The following is a 16,898-nucleotide window of genomic DNA, read 5'->3' as shown; positions in this document are numbered from 1 at the left end:
CCGGGGGTGAGGGACCCAGCCTGCAGCCCCAGCAGCACTCAGGAAAGCTCAGGTGCACCCCAAAAGATGGAGTATGTTTAGTTGCTTCCTGAGGCCACCCCAGTTTCAAGTGGGAGCATCTGCATGGGAGCTCTTGGCTGCACTGAAATCTGCCCTGGGGCTTCAGGGGGTTAATTTGTTTCTGATTCCTCATGCAGGTCCAGGGTCCCTGGTGAGGGAGGTGGAATCACATCTTCCCCTACCACAGCTCTCACACGGGTTATGAGGGTGAGAGACCTTGCAGGGAAGGATCAGCCCGAATTTCTGCAGGAAAGAGCATGAAAATCGTGCTGCAGGGCGCAGGTTGATGGGGCATCGATCTCCTGTGCTCCTGGTCCCCTGAGGCTGCGCGGTCTCACGCAGGGGAATGCTTGGGAAGAAAAGCGTGGAAAGGTTTGAGCAGCGCGTGGTTTATGGGAATCTTCTGTTCTCAAGGACGTTGAAGGTGCTCGGGTTAGTGGACAGATACTGGTCAAGTGCTCACGGAGGTGCTGGCTATCGTGCCTAAAGGCTGCACACATCCAGCCCCACGGGCTTGAAGAGCTTGCACATTCCTGGCAAGAGCATCTCAGAGGGATGGGAACTGGATTCCAGTACGAGGGGGAAGAGTTGCTGGTCTGAGTGTGCTTTGGATGCTTTAGGAACGATCCTTTTCTAAGAAAAATAATGCAGGATTTGCTCTCTCTCTTTTTTTTCTTTTTTTTTTTTTTTTTTTTGAGATCTCTGTGCTGCTGGTTTGTTAGACGTGAACAAGAGACATTTATAACAGGAGCCTTGGAAAAAAATTGCTGAAACTGTATATGTTGTGTGGGGCAGAGGACTCACAGTCTGACTGCTTTTATTGTTCTTTCATCTTCCGTGCTTCAGAAAGCACAAGCTGCAGTGATTCAAGTCGAAATAAAAGGTGGTAAAGGCACTTCAGAAAAATCCCACGAGGGAAACTAAAAGAATAGATCTGTAAGCGTGGCAAGCATGTGCACGGTGCTTTCCCCATGCACTGCAGGTGCTTAACCCGTCCTGGTTAGATAAAGGCCTTGGCAAGCTGTCCTGCCCCTCCGGGTAAGGGGCAGACTGACACGTTATTATATGTACTAGATCTGCATTACAGCTGTGTTAACGTTGTTACATGAACCTTTTTAATTTCCTGCCACTATTTTTTCTTGTGCAATATCAGTATGTCACGAGTGAAGTTCCTTTTTTATATGTACACGTGCGTGTGCGCGTGTGGAGGAAGGAGGAGAACGAAGGAGGGCTGGCTAGAAAGGAGATGCCGGTCAAACCCCTGCTGGAAGAAGGATGCCAGCCTGGGACACCCGCAGGCTGGCTCGTAACACTCTTCCTAGCCTATGGAGGGAGGAAAATGGAGAGAAAACGCAGCTTGGGATCAAACGCGTGACTTGTGCAGGGCTGTGGCAGCTCAAATCGGCTCCTTGTTGGGCAGGAAGAGGTGGAGGGTGCTGACACAAGCGGTCACAATTAGGCCTGGCCGTAGGATGATCCTTACCTAGGGTGGTGTTGACCTGGAAGCGTCAGACATCAGAAAATATATACGGTCTGGGGCTCTCGTTCTCTTCTCACGCTGTGTTTTCAGTTACATTCAAAGGGCTAGAAAATATGCTTAAAAATCATTAAAAGCAACAAGTGAGACTGTCATGTCTCGGGAGGGGTGCAGGGACTGGAGCGGGAGCTGTGAGGAGAACACCCAGTATTGCCAGTGGCTGCTGGTTGGGCTGCCCGGCGCTGCCCTGCTCTTTCTCTAATTGTGCATTATTAATCTGGAGAGCATGAAGTGTGTAATGAGCCAGATGAAAGATACGGGGAACTGCTTTGGCGTGCCCGTCCTCCCGCCCCACTGCGGGTGCTTGGGACTCTTTCTGCTGCGGTGCCCTGCTCCGGGGCACTCGGAAGCGTTGTAGCGTGCTGGGAGGCACGGCGCGCAGCCTGGGTCGTACCAGCAGCACACGGGCACGTGGAGTTTTCAGTGGCCTCCTTTATCCTGCGTCCCAGCTGAGCCTGCGAGGGCCCCGGCTTCGCTGGGAGGAATTCCTGGGGCACTGTCGGCCTTTCTTGGCTTTGCTGCCCCACTCGGAGGGGAACCCCTGGCCTGGGGCACGAGGACAGGGACTCCCCAGTGCAGCCTCTTGGTGCGGGTCCAGATGTGCCCCCCGGGCAGGGGTCTGGGGAGCTGGCCCAGCCGCACGCCTGGCAGAGGGGCAGGAGGGAGGCTGCACCCCGTGAGGGGCTGGCGATGCTGCTGGGCACCCAGCCGGCGCTGCCTCCTGGTACCGGGGGCTCTCACAGGTTGCATCCCCTGGTGTGGGACAGTGCCTGTGCCCTAGGCAGGGAGCCAAGGGATGTTTAACCGAGGGATGGAGGAGCCCAGGCTGCGGGCAGCCACGGGGGTAGCGTGGGGCACGGCACGGCCTGGCTGAGAGCGTCGGGGCTGGAACGGGGCTGGGCGAGAGCCTGGAACCTGGGGAGGGACCCGGCCCCACGGAGGGGTCGCCACAAAGGTGCCTTGTGTGGGCAGTGGGTGGGCTTGCTGCTACGTGAGCCTGTGACCTCATCACTTTCGCCATGCGATGCAGCGTGACATCACGGTGGTGCGTCAGATCGGGAGGAGGAGGACGAGGAGGAGGAGGAGGAGGAGGAGGAGGCTCCTGGCAGGCGCGAACACGCGGGAGGGGAGGGGGCTGCAGAGGGAACCCATTTAACTCGATCATAACGGAGCAACGTCAAAACCTTAGGCGGCATTAAAGATAAACTGCTGTAAATGTAATGGTTTAAAATGTTTGCTTTTATGTGACAGCTGCTTTTAAAAGCTGGCTGCTGTCCAGGCGGTGAGAGCAGGCAGGCAGCGGAGCGACGGGTCCTCCGGCAGCTCGGCGTGCCCTTCAGAGAGAGAGGCTCTGCAATGCGGAGGAGATGCATTTTTGTGGTTCTTGTGGTTCCCTGTGTTTTTTGGGGGAGGGGAAGAGGGACGGCGGCTGCAGCACGGAGCCGTGGCTCCAGCGCACCGCGGGCAGGCGACCGGCACCGGCGGGGCTCGCGCTGCCTGTGCCTGGGCGGCAGCCCCCCGAGCCGGGGCGGCCGGACCCCGACGTGTGCCGGCACTGCCCGGAGCCCCGCTGCCTGCAGTGGGATGCCACTCGGCATCTGCTCTCCCATCTTGCCAGCGAGCCCCCCATCGCCATACGGGCTCCCGGCACCGCGGGCTGGCCAAGGTGTGCGGCCCGGGGCCGGGGTAGCCCAGGACACTGGGGTTTGGCTGCAGCCTGAAGTTTGAATGTCTGCCGCTTTGGCAAGGGGCTGCATAAAGGCATCTTTTACTCTGACAGCAAACCCATGGTGACAGCTACCGCGAGGGGCGAGATTAAAACCAGATGAACCCCTCTTTCTGCAGCGCGAGATGAGCCAGAACAGCTCCCTGGGGACTGATTGTCGGGGAAGGGCTTGGCCGGGCTCCTTCGCCCGCGCTCGCCCCGGCCCTGCCTGCAGACACGGGCACGGCACAGCCCGCACGGAGGGGCTGGGGGCACGGGGGGCAGCGTCCCCGGGAGCTCATGTGCAGCCCCACCACGGCAGCAGCCCCGGCGGACTGGGAAAGGCGGCTTTAATTAGAAAAAGGCAGCGCGTAGTATGTGTGGCGCCTGCTTTTCGAGGGCTTTGCGTGTTGTCTTCTTTATGGGTGTGAGAATGCGGCTCACTCTCTTTTTCTTTTAGGACAAATTAAGGACACATTTCACCCATCAGGAGATGAAATAAAATACGAGCAGGGAGCCAGCGTGCCTGGCGAGTGCCCTCCCCGAGCTGCCCGACCCTGGCCCTCACACCTCCCCACGGCAGATCCCATGCCGGGCAGGTGCTGCTGTCCCCACCTGGTGTCCTGCGGGGCTGTCACCTTCCCACTCGTCCCTGCCAGCCCCAGCCCCGCAGCAGGGCCACTCGGGGCTCGGGGCTCCAGCAGCTGGGCTCCGATGCTGTGGGTCCCCATCCTGGGGCGCAGGCTGCAGGGACAAGCCTGCTTTTCCACCCTGCCTCTGGATGAGGCTTTTATTTTATTTTATTTTATTTTATTTTATTTTATTTTATTTTATTTTATTTTATTTTATTTTATTTTATTTTATTTTATTTTATTTTATTTTATTTTATTTTATTTTATTTTATTTTATTTTATTTTATTTTTTCATTTCATCTCATTTCATTTCATTTCATCTCATTTCATCTCATTTTATTTTCGGTCCAAACTTCCTGGGGAATCACCAGGCCCTGGAGCCTGTGCGTTTGCGTGTCAGGGCAGGAAGAGACGAGGGATAAATCCGTTTCTGTGAGAAACTTCGGTGTCGGGGTTTTGCAGCGAGCGGCTCGAACACGCCGATGGGGTCGTGCAGACGGCTGCACAGCCAGCCTGGCAAGAGCCGTGGCACTCGGGGCAAGGAGAGCTCCGCTTGGCAGCGGCGCAGGGCTGCAAGGGGCGGCTGCGAGCCGGGCACCGTGGGCTGGGTTTTGGGGGGGTCGGGGCACAGGGACCCCACCTGTGGGCACAGGGGGGTCTCCGGCCCCACTCGCTGCCGTCCAGGTCATCGTTTCAACAGGGGAGCTGTCGAAGCCTGAGAAAAAGCCCTCTGCAGCCCTCCCTCCCCCTGTGGTAATCCTTTCTGCGAGGTGGATTTAGGGATTCTCAGCGGCATTAAACGCGAATAACGAGCGAGCGGGTTCTGCACCAAATGGGAGAGGTGGGGGAGGAAACCGAATCTGGGAAATCAGTTTGTGTGCGGTGCCGTAACTGTAGCTCGGAGGGGCCCTCTGCTCCGCCGTGTGTGTCTCGCTCTGCGTACCTCTATTTTCCTCTTAATACTCGTGGACTGCTGGATTGTAACGTGACGACTTTTCAACGTCAATAATGTATTGAATAACAGCGTACGAGCTGGGGGAAGTGTTAACTCTTTCGCTAGTCTGCAGCTTGCTGCCGTGGGCCCTTCAGGGACCCTTCGGACCCGTCTGCCCCGATCCGTGGCCGGGGCTGGGGACGGTGAGAGGCAAACGTGCGCCCGAAGACGGTGGCAGAGCTGCAGCGCTGGGGAGCGGAGCCAGCAAGAGCCAGCCCGCGTGTGCCAACCCCGCACGTCCTCCCTCGGTGGCTCACCCTGGTGTTCAAAACCTGGTCCCTTGTCCAAAGACTGCCGCCGGTGCCCTGGCTGAAGGAGGGAGGACAACGTGCACCTCGTCCCTCCACGCGTGCTGCTGGCAGGCTGGTCCGTGCGAGGCGCTGTGAGCCATCCTCTGCAGGGTGGGGGGGGAGCAAGGCCAGTTTTACTGTTAAATGACTTAATTAACTTGGAGTTTCTCAGTGTATTCCTGTTAAACGGTACGGCATTACTTGCTGCTGAAATTTGGCGAATGTCTGATTTTTTCCCTGCCCTAGCGACCGAGGAGCAGCGTTGAGGACGGCTGCAGTGGGTGTTCTGGGGTTCTCCTACACCCAGCCCAGGAAGTGTCTGGGCTCAGCTCGGACCGCTTCCCATGTCACACGTGCTGCCTCTCCGTCCTTGCCAACATTACCTGTTCACCAGGACAGCCACCGTTTCCCCTTATTAGCTACACTCAGTGTTGTCTTTCTGTTGGCAAAATAAACCTTGTGCCTGCAGGTCTTGGGGACCGATCCTATGAGGCTGCACAGCCCCAAGGTGAGATGCCGAATGCATGCACGTGAGCACACGGGGGCTTTTCAGTGTGTAAAACCGAGGTGGTGCCACCCAGAGCGGTGTAGACGTACCAGGCGTGGTGGGCATCCAGCAGCAGCCCAGACTGGCCCAGCGCAGCCGCTGCTCGGGGCTGGGGCTGAGCACGTCCCCGTGGTGTGGGGTTTTGGTGACCGAGCCCCTCCCGGCCAGTCTCCTGCTGGCCCAGTGGGGTGGCATGGCCTGGGGAGTCTGGGGGCATGGTGGAAGAAGACGGGTGACCCCCTCCTGGCACCCTGCCCCACGCCTACCTGCCCCACCGGGGGACGGTACAGACAGCGGGAGCATTTCTGTGGGCGCTGTGAAGATGTTGGAGGGTGCTAGGGGAGCACCGCTGCTGCATGGCAGCTCAGCACCCCAGCCAGGTGACAGCCATGGAGCTGGGCTCGCTCTGCAGCCCCGGGGCAGGATTTCCTCCTCTCCTCCTCCTCCTCCTGCTGTGTTTGCAAACGTCGTGCTGGGGACGGATTCCAGTTCGTCCCTCGGAAAGCTGTGCGGCTACCACCGTGTCCGCCGGGTGACGAGAACATAACTGATGGTGCCACGGAGGGGTGGTGTCTCTCCTCTCGCTGGCTGTTCTCTGGGAATTTCCAAGGCTCCGTACACACACACGGAGGCCCCAGCTCCCGGTGGAGCGTGGGTAGGGCGCGTGGTGAATCAGTGTTTCTCCGGCTCCGCTCGCCGTGGGGCTGCGTGGCTCGCAGCAGCTGCAGCCTGCCTCCGCGGTCGGCGTCCTGGCCCGGCTGGGTGCTGGCCCTGTGGCATCGCCCCGCGCCCCCCGGGGCTGGGTGTTGCGGGGAGGGGGGGGGGCGCCGGGGGCTGCGGTGCACGCAGCTGGGAACGGTGTCGGGAGCCAGCAGAGTTGAGCTGGTTCCCAGCCAGCAGGACTTGGGCTGAGTGCTGTGGGGGTGCCCTCCCCCCTCCTATTTGGCCTCAAGGAAGGGGAAAAAAAAAAAAAAAAAGGAAAATGTTGGTTTTGTTTTGGCTGGGGAGCTGGAGCCACAAGGAATGTAGGGTAGACCACAGCTCGGGTTACCCTCTTGCATCGCACGGCGTGACGCTCCTCTCCTCTCCTCTCCTCTCCTCTCCTCTCCTCTCCTCTCTCCTCTCCCCTCCACCGAAGAGCACCGAGCAGAGCGCGGAGCCAGCCGCAGGAGCTCTGCTGGAAGGGGGATTTGTGCCCCGGGCGGGCTGGGGCTGCTCGCTGCGGTGGCACACGGGGCAGAGGGCTCGTGGGAACCAGAGCCAGCACAGGTGGCTCTGCGGCACCACTGCTCTCTCCCTGCCTGTGCTGTGTCCCCCGAGGGGCACGGGTTCGGTTTTGGCGGAGAGATCTGCTTACAGGCGAAGCCTCCCGAGGAAACCAAAGCTCGGGGGGTGGTGGGTGGCAGCGGGTGCAGCACATAGCCCTTGCCAGTCACTGCTGCCGTTGGTTTCCCTTTCCTGGGTCTCCGCGTGTCTGCGAATGCCTCTCCCCTGCTCTAGTGGCAGAACAGCTTGGCTCTCCTACTGAACCAGGGGCAGGTCAGGAGTCCTGTGTGTTTGTGATGCAGAGGTTTCAGCTTAGGGACTGTTTTGGTGGCAGAAGAGTAGAGGACTTAATGTTGCATACTATAGATTTTTTCCATCGTGATAACCTAATCCAACGCAGGTCACCTGGGGCGTATTCCCGGGATAGGCAAGGGTGTGAGGCCGCAGTGGCTGAGCCAGCCAGTGCAGGAGAAGCATCAAATCCTCCTCTCGGTCCTCCACGGGAGACGTGCAGGCCTGGCACGTGTCCGTGCAGGCAGGCTGCAACGCGGAGAGCGGTGCCGTGCCGTGCGTAGCGGCTGTCCCGAGCACGGCACTTGGCTCTCCTTGGGGTGACGTCGGGGGCACCCTGTGGGCATGGACTGGTAGTGGAAGCGTTGGAATAGGATATGGTGGAGGGGAACAGGACTGCACCTGCTGCCGCCCTTGCCCAGCCACGTGGAAGGTGTGGGCTGGGGGCCTCCTGGCTTGGCCACAGCCTGGGCACCCCCAGAGCCCCCGCGAGCACCCAGGTGCCGACCAGGGTTGGGGAGGAGGACGCGTGGCTTGGCCCTGTTGCAGGGGGGCAGGCAGGGGTGCAGGCAGGGTCTCAGGAAGGTCTCCTGAGCTGAGGGATGTGACACCCACCCTGGGCGTGCCCGTCCCCCAGACCCTCGGGTGCCGCTGGGCCCCAACCCCTGTCTTTTGGAGAATAACGGCAGGGGTGTGAAAACACCTCCTGAGTGATGACGAGGTGAATCATGTAATTCCTTGGTCTCCAAAACCATGACTTGAGAGGGGACAGGTCAAAAGGAAGGAAGGAAGACCTGAAACCAGAGCAGGAAGTTCCTGAAATGTGAGAGCAGCCTTCATCCCGATGTGCTGAGCCTCTTCTCTCGTAACTCTTTTGACTGAGCACTACGTGGTATTAAATCTAATTCAAAACTGTCCCAGGGATCCTCCAGTTCAGATCCTCCTGTATTTGATAATTGTCCTGGTAATAAATCCATCTGTGGCAGTTCCTGAGCTCCCGATGGGCAGGACACAGGCTTTTCTGAGTTTTCCAAGTCCTGTTGTGTTTAATTTTGGGTCTGTTCTGACTCTTCCCCACTGCAGAGCCCCCCAGATGTCCATAAGCACCAGGCGTGCCCCCCACAGGGTGGGCTTGGGGTGCAAAGTGGGGTAAAAGCACAGAAGCCGCGAGTTCCTGGGGAGTGGAGGATGCGGGGTGCAGGGTGCCGTCCTGCGGGTGCGATGGGATCGGGAGGTGCCGTGGCTCAGAGGAAACACGGGGGACTTGGGCAGAAATACGTGAAGGCTGACGCTCGGAGAGCAGGGCGGTGGGGCCGTCGCGGTGCGGTGCAGCGGGGTGACCCTGCGGGCGAGCTGCCCGTCTGCCAGCGCCGCTTTATGCAGGCACTGGCAGAGAGGTGGCGTGCGCTGCCTGGCGGCTCCGCTCGGGCTGATACCTAGCAGCCTTTCATGCTGATTCAAGGGCAGGCAGGTGGGGATGACTTGACTGTGCTGGGAGTTTTGATAAAGATAGCATGGTTTCCAGCCCGGCGGATTAGGCTGGGGCTGGATGTGCTCCGTTCAAGCGCTCCCAAGCATGCGCCTTCCCCAGTATTTCCCATGGCCGGAGCTACTGTTGAGTGACTGTGGAATTAAAGTATCGTTTGCAATTTTCTACATTCCAGAGTGGTGTCAGGTTTTGGCGGAGGGCAGGCTCAGTGTGTGCCTGTGTGCTCTGCTTGGCCTGCGAGCCCCCGGATGTCTCCGAGGCCACGCACGGCGCTGCCGTCCTTGCAGGCTCCTGCTGCACGGAGGTGACGGGGAGCGGAGGGCAGGAGAGAGCCCAGCCTCCCAGCTGGCTGGCTGGGCAGCCCAGCGCCCCCCGACTCAAACTGATTTCCAAGACAAAAACTTCACCCCAACAACCTATCTTAATTTTCCCAGGATTTTGAGTGATCGGAAGATTGGAATCAAAATAAACACAACTGCCCGTGGTTTTAGGCATCTCGCTCTCCCCCAGCATCAGGCGGGTGGTTGTCTCCAGAAAGGCTGGCCACAAAACGTAACCGAAATCCCAGCCTAAACCCCGGTTAAGTTGAGCAAAAAGAAAGAAGGAAGTTGTTGTTTCGCAGCAGCCGATCCATCTGCTACCCCTTGTGGGGCTGGGGCTGGCTACAAGAAGCCAGCAGTGCTGTGGCTTTGGGTGCCTGCCTCCGTCTGCTCAGCAGGGTTAAACAAATACCAGCTTTGGATTTATATAGCAGTCGAGGATCTCAAAGCGGTTTACAGGCTGTAATGAATTAAGCCTTGCTATGTTGCTGTGGTTGGGTTGGGATGGGGTTCTTGGTCTGTCTCTTTTTTTTTTTTTAATAGCAGAGGAAACTGAGGCATGGAAACACGAGGGGTGGGATTTGTCTGCACAAATAGAGACACGACAGTGCCGACAGAGGTGTCTGGGCTGCATGTCTGGACTCCCTTCATAGATGACGGAGAGAAGTGGGCATCTCCAGAGTGTCACGGGCTCTTATGAACATGGGCGTATAAAACAGCAGAGGAACTGTGTCTTCAGAAATGTCCCTATCACTCCATTGACTGGAGCAGATGCCTCTGCTGCAGACACCTAAAGGAGGAAGATGTCAAACCTGTGCCTGGCGATTTGACTCAAGTGACATAAGAAAACTGCAGCAGGTGTGGAAGTGGAATTTGGCTCTGTCATGAGCCCTCTGTGCATTTTAGTTGTCTTCCTGACCCTGAGGGCTTGGCTGGCCTCACCTCGGCTTTGGGCCAAGGAGCTGTTTTGCTCTCATGGGAGCAGAGTTGCAAAGGATTCTCCTTGGGAGCTGCTTCAGCGCCTCTCTGTTTCCTCATCCCGCATATCGGTGGTGCCCACCTGGGCCCTTTTCACATTTCCAGCTGTGCAGCGTTTTCCTAACAACTTGAACTCCATGGGACGTGGTCCGGAGCCTCAGCTGAAGATGTCCATGCAACTGTGGAAAAAGGGCTCCAAAGTCATGGGAATCGTGGGGTTGTGGGGATACAAAGAGGTGAGATGAAGTAAGCAAACCCTTGCGCTTGTGCTGGAGCAGCTCCTAAGGCTTCCCGTGCCCCAAAGGTGTCATTCAAAGATACCAAAATTCAGTATGGGGTTGTTTCCTTCAGTGGGGCTCTTGTATCCTTATGAAGAGTCAATCAAAACAGAGAATAACTTGCTTTGAGATGAGTACAGCTTCCTGACTGAACACAAGGGAAAAGAGAAAAGACCGGCACAGTCCAGCAAAGTTGAATGCGTATGGATCAGGGTCTCTGTCCTCTACTGGACTCTGGAGAGCACCTCCTGATTCTTCACATCCAGGGACTTTTCTGGAATGAGGCAGGATAGATCAGGTTTTGGTTTCCTTCCATCGCATTTTGGGGCAGTCGTCGATATCGCAGCAAGGTCTCCAAGGCTGATGTGGAGATCGAGACATCCTTAATCACCATATTCCTCAGACAGACACCCCTGTTATTTACTTAATGCGCTGCGTGGCTTTGAAGTAGCACAGATGGTATCTCCTATAGATTGTTTACCATTGTGGCACGGCCAGTTCATGGGAGGGATGTTGTGAATAGGCAGTTTGTAAATTCGTATGTACATATACATCAGTACTTGTAGAAGGAAGCAAAGACCAGCTGGACTTCCCTCCTGGCGCTCAGATTTGGGAGGTGAGAGCGGTTCTTTGGTGACGTGGTTATTCCGCCAGCAGCCTCCCAGGAGATTAATTCTCATTCACATCCTCTCCTTGGAGCATCTGTGGAGGCAGCTGCTGACCGGCCTGCCCATGAGGCAGAGAGGCAACAGAGAGGTCTTCTTTGTGGTGCTCCCCTCTGGTCAAGGTGCTAGGACTCCCAGGATCTCTTTTGGTTTCCGAAACACTGAATTACCTGGAGTTTTTCCTCCAAAGATGCCGACACAATATGGATATTGGATATGGATATGTTGTCCTGCCCCTTGCCACAGTGCATAGCACGATGCCCTGTCAGACGCCCGGAATGTTTTCTTACTCCTTCGGTATGTCATTCACGGCAGGATGATGATTCACTCCTCGGACATGACTTCGGGGTAGAGCTTTGGTTATCTCAACCCCATCCAGCTGCCCAGCTGGGGAGTGTGGCTCTGTCGTGACGCTTGCTCAGGGCATCTCGTCCAAGCACCGCAAACCCAAGGTCTGACACCCTGAGGTTCCTCCAAGTGAAGCAGATGAGCTCATAAAACGATTGCCACTGGGTTTGCCTGGTGCAAACCCAGTCTTGAGTTCCAGACTCTTGACTCATTTCTCAGGCTCTAAGCGTGCAGCCCACTGTCTAACCCCAATTACACCAGCATGCCTGAGGTTAGGAGGGGAACAATGGAAGGAGAGGACCCTCTGGATTTCCTCTCTTGATATTTTTTCTGCATTCATATTTGTTCTCACTGTTTCTATTTTTAAATTGTTTTCTTATGCAATCTGCGTGGGTATGTGCTGCTATATTTAATGCTTTGCTAGTATCAGATTTTGCTTTCAAGGGCTTTCAAAACAAAAACAATAAAAATCAAATCCTCTCGCAGGAGGTCACTGAGGTGGAATGGCTTTTTCCCAAGTGCTGACATGCTTTGGACTTCTCCCTGCTCCCTGTTCAAGCTTTTTTCCCCCTGGCCAAGAGGCCCTTCTTCCCCATCGGCTGTCCCTGTGCACGATGATGAAGATGAAGCAACATGCTGGTGCTATGGGTGTGCAGGACGGGGTGACTTCCAGTTTGCCCGTTGTGGAGGGCACAGAGGATGCCTGTGCAGCAGGGCCAGGAGCATCCATCCTTAGTCTGCTGCTCTTGCAAGACTTGTACTTGTGGTCTGCTTGATTTTGGAATCTTGTTGATGTAGGGGTTGTTCACTTGGCTTGAAATTGTCTCTTGGCTTGTAACATCAAGGTTTTGGACTGTCGTGGCAAATCCATCTCCAGCTTCTTCCAGACACCATTGTTTTCTGCTGGGGGAGGTGGTGTGGGTGACGAACCACAGGAGCAGCCTGAGCAGATGGGACGCTGTTGGCAATCCCAACTGGAGGTGTCCCATCAGGAGTCCTCTGGCCCACCGCTCTCGTTGCAGTCCCGTGCAATGGGGCTGGCACCATCCAGCAGGCACTGGGGAAGCGGCTGTGCCGTACAGCGAATTTTCAAAACTTGGGTTACGTAGGACTGAGGCTCCCCCTGCCCTGCTCTATTGTTATTAGCCAAACTATTCAACCAGCAGGATTGTTTGCAGAAGCGAAGCGCTTTTGTCCTCGCATCTCTGAGCTTCCGTTTTCCGTGCGCTCTCAGTAGGACAGCGATCATGTGCTAAATCCCAATTAATCATTAGGAAGATATTTGAGGTTTAGCAGCTGTGTTATAAGATACAGTTTTTACTGGTTTCGACCTCAGTTAAATATGTTTTTAATAGTGGACGGTATTTAATTAAACATAAAATAACAGAGGCTTATTAAATCTAGAGAGACCTCTCCTAGCGATGGATATTGAATGTTAAGTAAATACCGGTGGGTCATTAGAAGCATATTCAGTGTGGTTTCACAGCTATGTAATAGGTAGGTATCTTGTTACACATCTGCCCAGTTTCAATGAATGCACTCTTAATAATCAATTGCCATTCATTTAATATATAATAATAACTATCCTATTATAGCTGAATTATATCCTTGTAGGAGAAAACAGGGGTAATCTGGTGCTTGCTGGTTTGTTGAGGGTATTTTATTTTGTTTTGAGTTGATGGCTCGTTGAGATTAGCTTTTTTTCTGGGGACGCTGAAGATCGGATGACCCTGGGTGGGATGGAGACTCATGCTTCACACTGCGTTCGTCTCGGGACTGCCTGGGTCCCAGGCGTGCTGCGACACGGGGACAAAGGAGAGGTGACAAAGGAGAGGTGACAAAGGAGAGAGAGGTGCTGGTGGCGGTGGTGGCCGTCCCGGCAGGTGGGGGCTGGCAGAGCTATGCCAGGGTCCCGGCACAGCGTGTCGCATGGCGAGGTTGGTGTTTGTGGGCAGCAGCGTGAGTCAGTGCCCTTTCCATGCTTCTTGGACTTTCTCTTGGAGGTAAATACATTCCCCAGGACGGCAAGGAAGCGAATGAAGCGCTGCCACGGGGAAGTGCTTTCTTATACACGAAGAATTAACCTGCAGAACTTGCTGCCGCACGGTATCTTCAAAGCCAATTCATCAACTGGTGTCAGAGAAGGTTGAGACTCGTTTGTGGATGATATGATCAGAAAGAGTCACTTGAGGCTCAGCGTTTGTTTCTAGGGTATGTTCATGTTCATGTTTCAGGGCAGCCCAGCAGCTGACCCCGTTTCCCAATCTGAGTTTCTCATCTCTCTCTCTGCTCCATGAAGTCAGGTTCTTCTCCCTCGTTTCTCCAAGCACAAGCGATAGCCCTGTGCTCTGTACCAGCTGAGTTCTTACCAGATTGCAAAGCATGTAGATTGTCGGTAAATGAGGGTCTTAAAAGGACTCGAGATGCTCCATCACAGCTGTTCTGCAGCAACATTAAAGAGGAGGTCACTGCAGCAGTCTGAGCGCAGGAGCCTTTTGTTTTATGTTAAGGTTTACAATTTGTTTTGCGAGGCTCCGTTTGTAGTTGTTATTTGCATCGGTGACACACTGCTGCATTGCAGGAGCTGTTTTGGGGTGGGAAATGGGGGCCGACGCTCTTGGGAAGAGTAGCTGTGGCTTTTCTCAGTAGGGAGCAGCGGTTTGGGTCCTAAAGAAGGAGATGGTCCCCTGCCCCGAGACCAAAGCTGCTCAGTCAGTTACAGTTTTTCTCCCAGCCAGGGTTGCACGTTTAAAACAGTAAGTGCAGAGGTGGCAGCTCGCAGACACAAAGCGTGCTGTCGCTGCAGAGTACCTGGCCCGTGCTGACGGCGGAGCGAGGGTTTGATTTCAGGGCTGTCTGGCGGGGGGCACAGCTGTGCAGGGGAAGGCTGGTGAAAAGCTGGAGCAGAGCCTGTCTTTTCTGGGACTCTGTGGGTAGTCCTATTAGCTTTCTTACAGTAGCACCGCTTTATAATTTCTCAGTGCTACTGCGTTTCATAGGCCGTAACTTTTAATTTCTCCCCTTGTTAACCTGCACAGCAGTACTGACTCAGTGCTGGAACAATATGTTAGGCAGTCAGTAAAAGCAGTGATTCATGCTGGCTGCTGGATGGGATGAGCCCTTCTTCTGTGCTCGCTTATTAATTTCTCCTAGCGCATGAGTCAGGCTCCCCGCACCCCTGGGCAGGGAAGCAGCCATGGGGTCTCTGAAGCGAGGAGCCGGGCAGGGGCCGGGGGGAGGCCGGCGGCTCCTGGTGGGGCCGTGCTGATCCCAGCGGGCACCAGCTGCCGTGGGCTCTGCAGCGCACTGGTGTTGGCCCAGGGGACATCGCCCCGCTGGCACCCACGGCACCGCTGGGCAGACCCCGCGTAGCAGCAGTCCCGGTGGCATCTCCCCTGGTGCGTGGCACAGGGCTGGGAGCCCTTTCCCACCCCGGCACCGCCACCCAGCCCGCAGGCCGTGCTCTTGTGCCCACGACGGCACCAGGATGGGTCTCTCCCATCTTCCTGGCACTGCTGCGGTAGAGGAATCTCTTCCAGAAGGACGCGCTGGAAGCTGTGCTGGTGGGGTGTCCTCGCTGTGGGCGTCCCGTGCAGATCCCGGCAGGATGCGGAGGTCTTTGCCTGCCTGCCTTTGTGCAAAATGAGGTCGAATCAGTTCCTGTGCATGGATGCAGAGCTGCCTGGTCACCGCCTCATCCACCCAGCCAAGAAACCTCCCTTCTCAGAGTCGTCCTGTCTGCGGACTTGCCCTCCTCCACCAGCGGGTGGGCGCCTGGGCTGCCCAGCCCTGCCCGTGCCGGGCTGCTGGGGTGGGCTGGGGGCCCCGGGGCACCAGGCAGCTTCTTGCCCACGGAGGGGCACCATGGCCCAACCCAGTGGGGGTTCGCCCCCTCTTCTCTCATTTTGTTCTCTGCCCTCTGCCAGCAGACAGAGTCCACCCCGCCTTGGCAGCCGCCGTGTTCATCCTCAGCCCCCGAAAACGCAGCTACAAGCCCTCTAATCTGAACAGGCTGGGGCAGAGGAAAGCCATTGCCATCAGGACAATTCTCTGTGTGTGGTTCCCATTTCTTTCAGAATTATTTCCTCTGGGTCCCTGTCTCTGTTGTTGCTCGCTCCTTGGCTCAGCTTTCTGGGAGCATCCAGCATTTACCTTTTTGCGAACAGGGGCTTTGGGGGACTGTAACTGCATTGTGTGTGTCAATTAGGAAAACACCCTCAGGAATTTCCTTCCCGATGCTGCCTAGCTCTACAATAACCTCTGTCTCTGTGTCTGCCGGCTCCCCAGAGCCTGTCCCGCCAATGCAAACCGAGGGGAGACGGGAGCAGGCTGCGCGCTGCAGACTCGTCGAGCTTCTGTTCCAGCTCCCTCCGAGGGCAGAGCCCCATCTCGTTTCCCCTGCTCCCGCGTGTCTCTCTCCCTCCCTGTGTGCTGGAGTTTGGAGTTGTTTTGGAAACCGCTGCCACTCCGGCCTGACGTCACGCGGGTTTGTAGTATCTCTGTCTCCATCCTAGTTAGGCGCTTCCTGTTCTCTGTCTCTCTCGCTGGCTCGCCTGGCTTGTCTACGCTCTTTCTTCTCCTCCACAATTCCCCAGGGATTTCTTTTCAACTTTTTTTTTTTTTTCTTTTCTTCCTGCATCTCTTAACACAGCAGTCTTTTCTTCCCTTTCCCCTATTTCTTCTTTCTTGAGTTTCCTGCTTTCCCCTGCTCTCCAAAGAGAGGGCTCCCAGTTCAGACGGGGTCAGGCGCCCAGCCCCAGAGCCCCAGCGCGGGCGGGGGGCCCGCAGCCCCCACCGGGGCCGTGCTCCCGGCTGCCAGGGCTCAGCCATCAGGCAGGGGCCGGTGTCTTCTGCTGCCTCTGTGCCAGCAGCGGAGCTCAGGCTGAGCCTGCTCTCCTTCCCCGGCTCCCCTTTAAGCACCTCATCTCCTCCTGCGTCTTTTTCACTGCAGATCTGTGCCTTTTCCCGTCCCGTCTCCGCAGCCGAGCTCTCGGCTGTCCCTGTCCTCGCTCCTGCAGGCCCAGCAGCTCCGTCCCTGTCCCCCGCGAGGCCCCCAGGCCCTTCGCCAGCCCAAGGGCTCCCCATCCCCTGTGACCGCCGCAATAACCAGCCCTGTCGCTTCCTGCTCGGGCTCGGGGAAGAGCATATGCAAGGTTTAATCATGACTCTCCAGTGAGTGTTTACTGAGCATGAACAAAATATGATGAATTTCTTTAATTTCTTCCCTTGCAACAGCCACAATGCTGTCTGATTGCAGGCAGGCTTCCCCGGGGCCCGCTGTCGGCCCTGCTCACCTTCCTGCTGCCCGCACATCGCAGCCTGGGCAGCAAGGTGCCATGCTTTCATGCCATCGCGATGCTGTTGTCAGACCCAGACTGCTTGTTTTCCACCCTTGGCTGTGCCCGTGGCTCGCCGGGTCATTTAATCCCTGGCGTATCCTTTTTTTATGTTGTTGTTTGGGCAAAAGTTGTTTTCAGGCAGTGAGTGTCTCTTAATAC

At 56.3% G+C, this 16,898-nt stretch overlaps 1 protein-coding gene and 1 long non-coding RNA gene across 21 annotated transcripts in view; one reads left to right on the top strand and one right to left on the bottom strand.

Moving 5' to 3' along the window:
• Nucleotides 1–5,673, bottom strand: part of LOC310881796 — a 31,686-nt gene extending 26,013 nt beyond the window's left edge. Inside the window, exon 1 of the long non-coding RNA XR_014572598.1 lies at nt 1–5,673. This is a non-coding gene — a long non-coding RNA (uncharacterized lncRNA).
• The window catches only part of LOC310881792 (ankyrin repeat and fibronectin type-III domain-containing protein 1-like), a 213,894-nt gene that overhangs the window by 122,133 nt on the left and 74,863 nt on the right, over nt 1–16,898 (top strand). The gene's annotated exons all lie outside the window — the stretch shown is intronic.

Source organism: Anser anser (assembly GCF_964211835.1).
Source record: "Anser anser genome assembly, chromosome: 15".
Classification (NCBI taxonomy): domain Eukaryota; kingdom Metazoa; phylum Chordata; class Aves; order Anseriformes; family Anatidae; genus Anser; species Anser anser.
The sequence above is the reverse complement of the archived record's forward strand: the minus strand, read 5'-3'. Positions and strand labels throughout refer to the sequence as shown.